Consider the following 7,456-nt stretch of genomic DNA (forward strand, 5'->3'; position numbering starts at 1 on the left):
ACTCCGATATACTATTCCTATATGCATGCGTAGTGTGAATGTTATTTTTTAGCCCATCTCACAGCCAATAGATAACCACCTAGATCCCAGAGAATTTTCAAGTGCGCCTTATAAACCGTGACGGAGGGAGTACCATATATATCGTGGTCAATTAGCAAAATATTGTCACACAAAAGACGCAAGACACCGCTAAGAAATAGGCATCATCGAGGTTGTGTGTTGGCATCATCGTCATCACTTGTCCCCGAGCAAGCGACATTTGGCTTTGACGCCCACAAAGCCCACACTGCAAAAGTCGTGAGGTGCACGCAACGACGAATCCGATAATGAACTAGGATGGGGGACTACGCAAGCCTGCATCGTGTATGATCACTGAGCTAGGCCACCAGACACTTGGCATCGTTGCCATGTGAACCAAGCCGTCACACAGCTCTGACTCCACCGCAACAAAGTGACCACGACCTTTCCACGCCCCTGCCTAGCCGCCTTTGCTACACACACGCGCAAGGAAGCACATTTGTTCCCTTCAGAGGGTCCTGACTCTGAAAATGATGCCCCATTGAGGGACATGATGCAAGGCATCGTCATCATCCGACCCGGTGAAAAGAAGGGTCCGACTTTTCCGAAGGAGCCCAGAGCCTGGGAAAAGTAGAGGAGCACAACACCACAACGATGCTTTCAAGAATTGAAGGACGTCCGCGGACATCGCTACTAGCTCTTGCCATCGTTGGTAACAAGGCATTTGCACGACACTGCTCTCACTTCCTCACATCGGATCTGGTTGATCCACCCAGTCCTCCACGCGCCACCGACCACCCATCCAGAATCATCCCCAGGAAATTGATATGAAGTCATAACACAGCTAATAGTTTATAATCCGAGCGACAAGTCTGAAAAGCATACTATCACTACAAGAAATATGTCAACTATTGACCTTTTGTCAGTGACCCTGAAAGAATTCGTCATAGATCTATGACCATTTCAGAACAATTGGTCAAAAACTGTTCGGGGGGCTCCAAACCCTAAACCATTGCGACCATTTTGGTCAGAAAGGTCGTAATTTCCTTACACGAAATGGTCACAAAGCAAACAGTGCTAGTCCGCAGCCTTATTTCTAGTTGTTAACGACCAATATAGATGGTCATAGCCTTGTAGATTGTGGTGGGTTGTGATGACTAGGCGCCATCTCATCAGTTTTGCCTATGTGTCATGTCCATGTGGCAGTTTTTGCCCTAGGTTGTGAAGCAACCTATATTTTTGTTATTCCAAAAATTCCTAAAACATTCTCATAAATGTTTTGGATCATATCTTCATCAAATATGTCAAAAACATTCCTTTCCTAGTTCAAAAATAACTCAACAATATTCATTTTCCTATTTTGTTCAGAGCAGCACTTTGTGAAGGAAGTACCACTTTGGCATGTCCAAATGGTATCCATTTTCTACAGTGCTTTCCTATGCCCAAACAACCATCCTCCACCAAATGCCAGCTCAATCCATTCATTATTTTGAGCCCAGCTTCAACATTCATATTTATGTCCAGTGTGGTACGTTGCAAAGCAAGTACCACCTAGGCTCCTCCTTTTGAGGTGAAAATTTGTGAAGACGGTCTTCTTAGTAACTGGTCATCCTCAGCCAAAACTCACACCCATTAGCCATGTGCATTTCCCGTACCGCAAATCAAACACTTGGCTACTTATTCATGTTTGAGCATCGATCGGTCTCCTCGTGAGAATCTTATGTTGTGATTTTCTTCCTAGCACCTACCTGGGGAGTGTCCAACCCACTAGACATGCCTACGCCGCCCAGAACACATGGCAACGCCACGGTCACGCGGTAACCACGCGGCGGGCATGCGAGATTACGCGCTCTAGTGTTGGGGCCCTCGGCCACCGTCTAAACCTCGATGTCTCGCCATCAAACCATGTATTTCTGATTAAATAGATACTAATTTACCTAGAAATGATTTTTGGAAAAAATAAATAGCAAACTATGAGGCAGCTGCAGTTCAAATTTGACCCGCTTCCAGCTGAATTGACGGAAATTTGTCTTTTTCACCAGAGGTGGATCAAAAATTTTGACACCCAACCATTTTCTCAATTGTGCATTATATATGGCCTAGTATTTTATAAAATTGATTTGGTCCATTTCTGCAACAATTATTTGGTAGTTCCTTCACAAAAAAACCTCCTTTTGGGCACTCGGAAAATGGAAAATGAATTTTCCGTGCAAAGAAAATGAAAACTTCCTTAGGCAACATTGTTTGGAATTCCAAGATGTACCCTTGTGCATAATATGAGATCATTTGAACAAACTATGCCATGAATGTGGCCATAAGATTGATCATTTGGCTTGAAAGCCATGAATCTTCACGCATGATCGATCATTTCTGAGAACACTTTTTAAAAATAATTACCGTATTACAAGTTTATTATTTTTCCTGGAAACTTGGTCACATATAATGACACAATGCGAAGGTTTTCCAATTTTTTGATTTTTTTGATTTTTTTATGCCCCTTTCAAAATGCGGTCAAAACGGCGGGCTTGACCGTTCCTAGCTAGTGGTTGAAACTTGGAATTTTTTTGGTGTTTCTATGATCAAATAGATACTTATTTACCTAGAAATGATTTTTGGAAAAAATAAAGAGCAAACTATGAGGCAGCTGCAGTTCAAATTTGACCCGCTTCCAACTGAATTGACGGTAATTTGTCTTTTTCACCAGAGGTGGATCAAAATTTTTGACACCCAACCATTTTCTCAATTGTGCATTATATATGGCCTAGTATTTTATAAAATTGATTTGGTCCATTTCTACAACAATTATTTGGTAGTTCCTTCACAAAAAAACCTCCTTTTGGGCACTCGCAAAATGAAAAATGAATATTCCGTGCAAAGAAAATGAAAACTTCCTTAGGCAACATTGTTTGGAATTCCAAGATGTACCCTTGTGCACAATATGAGATCATTTGAACAAACTATGCCATGAATGTGGCCATAAGATTGATCATTTGGCTTGAAAGCCATGAATCTTCACGCATGATCGATCATTTCTGAGAACACTTTTTAAAAATAATTACCGTATTACAAGTTTATTATTTTTCCTGGAAACTTGGTCACATATAATGACACAATGCGAAGATTTTCCAATTTTTTGATTTTTTTTAATTTTTTATGCCCGTTTCAAAATGCGGTCAAAACGGCGGGCTTGACCGTTCCTAGATAGTGGTTGAATCTTGGAATTTTTTTGGTGTTTCTATGATTAAATAGATACTTATTTACCAAGAAATGATTTTTGGAAAAATAAAGAGCAAACTATGAGGCAACTGCAGTTCAAATTTGACCCGCTTCCAACTGAATTGACGGGAATTTGTCTTTTTCACCAGAGGTGGATCAAAAATTTTGATACCCAACTATTTTGTCAATTGTGAATTATATATGGCCTATTATTTTGTAAAATTGATTTGGTCCAGTTTTGCAACAATTATTTGGTAGTTCCTACACAAAAAAACCTCCTTTTGGGCACTCGGAAAATGAAAAATGAATTTTCCGTGCAAAGAAAATGAAAACTTCCTTTGGCAACATTGTTTGGAATTCCAAGATGTACCCTTGTGCACAATATGAGATCATTTGAACAAACTATGCCATGAATATGGCCATAAGATTGATCATTTGGCTTGAATGCCATGAATCTTCACACATGATCGATCATTTCTGAGAACACTTTTTTAAAATAATTACCGTATTACAAGTTTATTATTTTTTCTGGAAACTTGGTCACATATAATGACACAATGCGAAGGTTTTCTAATTTTTTTATTTTTTTTGAATTTTTTATGCCCGTTTCAAAATGCGGTCAAAACGGCGGGCTTGACCGTTCCTAGCTAGTGGTTGAATCTTGGAATTTTTTTGGTGTTTCCATGATTAAATAGATACTTAATTGCGTAGAAATGATTTTTGGAAAAAATAAAGAGCAAACTATGAGGCAGCTGCAGTTCAAATTTGACCCGCTTCCACCTGAATTGACGGGAATTTGTCTTCTTCACCACAGGTGGATCAAAAAATTTGACACCCAACCATTTTGTCAATTGTGCATTATATATGGCCTAGTATTTTGTAAAATTGATTTGGTCCATTTTTGCAACAATTATTTGGTAGTTCCTTCACAAAAAAACCTCCTTTTGGGCACTCGGAAAATGAAAAATGAATTTTCGGTGCAAAGAAAATGAAAACTTCCTTTGGCAACATTGTTTGGAATTCCAAGATGTGACCTTGTGCACAATATGAGATCATTTGAACAAACTATGCCATGAATGTGGCCATAAGATTGATCATTTGGCTTGAAAGCCATCAATCTTCACGCATGATCGATCATTTCTGAGAACACTTTTTAAAAATAATTACCGTATTACAAGTTTATTATTTTTCCTGGAAACTTGGTCACATATAATGACACAATGCGAAGGTTTTCCAATTTTCTGATTTTTTTTTGAATTTTTTATGCCCGTTTCAAAATGCGGTCAAAACGTCAGGCTTGACAGTTCCTGGCTAGTGGTTGAATCTTGGAATTTTTTTTGTGTTTCTACGATTAAATAGATACTTATTTACCTATAAATATTTTTTGGAAAAAATAAAGAGCAAACTATGAGGCAGCTGCAGTTCAGATTTGACCCGCTTCCAACTGAATTGACGGAAATTTGTCTTTTTCACCAGAGGTGGATCAAAATTTTTGACACCCAACCATTTTGTCAATTGTGCATTATATATGGCCTAGTATTTTATAAAATTGATTTGGTCCATGTTTGCAACAATTATTTGGTAGTTCCTTCACAAAAAAACCTCCTTTTGGGCACTCCGAAAATGGAAAATGAATTTTCCGTGCAAAGAAAATGAAAACTTCCTTAGGCAACATTGTTTGGAATTCCAAGATGTACGCTTGTGCGCAATATGAGATCATTTGAACAAACTATGCCATGAATGTGGCCATAAGATTGATCATTTGGCTTGAAAGCCAAGAATCTTCACGCATAATAGCTCATTTCTGAGAACAATTTTTTAAAATAATTACCGTATTACAAGTTTATTATTTTTCCTGGAAACTTGGTCACATAAAATGAAACAATGCGAAGGTTTTCCAATTTTTTGATTTTTCTGAATTTTTTATGCCCGTTTCAAAATGCGGTCAAAACAGCGGGCTTGACCGTTCCTAGCTAGTGGTTGAATCTTGGAAATTTTTTGGTGTTTCTATGATTAAATAGATACCTATTTACCTAGACATGATTTTTGTAAAAAATAAAGAGCAAACTATGAGGCAGCTGCAATTCAAATTTGACCCGCTTCTAGCTGAATTGACGGGAATTTGTCTTTTTCACCAGAGGTGGATCAAAAAATTTGACACCCAACCACTTTGTCAATTGTGCATTATATATGGCCTAGTATTTTATAAAATTGATTTGGTCCATTTTTGCAACAAATATTTGGTAGTTCCTTCACAAAAAAACCTCCTTTTGGGCACTCGGAAAATGAAAAATGAATTTTCCGTGCAAAGAAAATGAAAACTTCCTTAGGCAAGATTGTTTGGAATTCCAAGATGTGCCCTTGTGCACAATTTGAGATCATTTGAACAAACTATGCCATGAATGTGGCCATAAGATTGATCATTTGGCTTGAAAGCCATGAATCTTCACGCATGATAGCTCATTTCTGAGAACACTTTTTTAAAATAATTACCGTATTACAAGTTTATTATTTTTCCTGGAAACTTGGTCACATATAATGACACAATGCGAAGGTTTCCCAATTTTTTGATTTTTTTGAATTTTTTATGCCCGTTTCAAAATGCGGTCAAAACGGCGGGCTTGACCGTTCCTAGCTAGTGGTTGAATCTTGGAATTTTTTTGGTGTTTCTATGATTAAATAGATACTTATTTACTTAGAAATGATTTTTGGAAGAAATAAAGATCAAACTATAAGGCAGCTGCAGTTCAAATTTGACCCGTTTCCAGCTGAATCGGCGGAAATTTGTCTTTTTCACCAGAGGTGGATAAAAAAATTTGACACCTAACCATTTGGTCAACTGTGCGTTAAATAAGTCCTAGTATTTTAGAAAATTGCTTTGGTACAATTTTGCAACAAATATATTATAGGTCCTTCGCAAAAAAACTCATTTTGGGCACTCGAAAAATGGAAAATTTATTTTTCGTGCAAAGGAAATAAAAACCCCCTTTGTCAATATTGTTTTTTTTATTCAAATATGAACCCTTGTGCATGATATGAGATCATTTAAAAAAATATTTGATAGGACTTCCACAAAAAAAACTCATTTTTTGCACTGAAAAATGGAATGAAATTTTTTATCTTTCGATCACGACCAATTCATATGGTCATAAGGTCATCAAATGGTTTGCTGCGTTCTGATTGGACCATCAGCATATCACGCGGATCACGCATCAACCACCGTCGCATGCTTCCGGATCCAACGGCCCAAACCCACCCGAGCCGAAACCCTAGGTCTGTCCTCATGGACATTTTCCACCCACCCACCCCCGCCTCCATTCTTTCTTTCTTTCTCTCCCTCCCCCCTCAGATCCTCTCCCCTCTCCCCTGATCCAGACCCCCCTCGTCCCCCTCAGATCCCCCTCCCCCGATCCCACCTGCCGGCGGCGACCTTCCCGCATCCATGGCCTCCTCGCGCCCATCCTCGCCGCATCGCCACCCTGACCCCCTCCCTTCCCCACTGCATCGCCACCCCAAGCCACCTCCCTTCCTTCATATCCATCGCCGCCGCCACCTCCTCATCTCCTCCTCCCTTCAGATCCATCCACCCACTGCCGCCCCTTCTCCCCCAAACCAAGCAACCTCCTCTCCTCACGCAACGGAGACAACAGTGCCGCCGCCCAGCAACAACAGCGTCGTGGCTGGCTTGCTCGCCGGCGCGCGCGTGCGTGCTTCGATGTGCGGCGCTCTGTTGAGCTGGCCAGACCATGGCGCCGCCATCCACCTCGTTGCCTCCTCCTCCTATTCCCCTCGTCAGATCCATCCATCCATCCGTTTTTCCATCCGATCCACCTGACGCCATCACATCCCCTTATCGCTCGCAGGGTTGCAGGCGATTCGATCCGGTCCGGTCCATGGCGTCCACGGCCGTGGCGGCGCTCGCGGTGCGGATGAGCTGGCCCTGACGCTCCGCGCGGTGGGGGACCTGGCGGCGGCCGGTGGCGTCTCGTGGGAGGAGGTCGTCATCATCACGCAGTGCACCTCGCTCGGTAACACCCCCCCTCCCAAGCCCCTTCCCACTTGTCTCCCAACCCCAAGCCGTGATTTAGATCGAAGTGCCGAATCGCCTGCGTGTATGTATCACATGTGACTACGATGATATGTTGCGTCCAACTTACAACGAAGCTAGAGCTAAGCTTGGCGTCTTGCTTCATTCTGCAGGGGCTTAAGACCGATTTCAAGC

This window comes from Triticum dicoccoides, chromosome 4A, assembly GCF_002162155.2.
Source record: "Triticum dicoccoides isolate Atlit2015 ecotype Zavitan chromosome 4A, WEW_v2.0, whole genome shotgun sequence".
Classification (NCBI taxonomy): Eukaryota; Viridiplantae; Streptophyta; class Magnoliopsida; order Poales; family Poaceae; genus Triticum; species Triticum dicoccoides.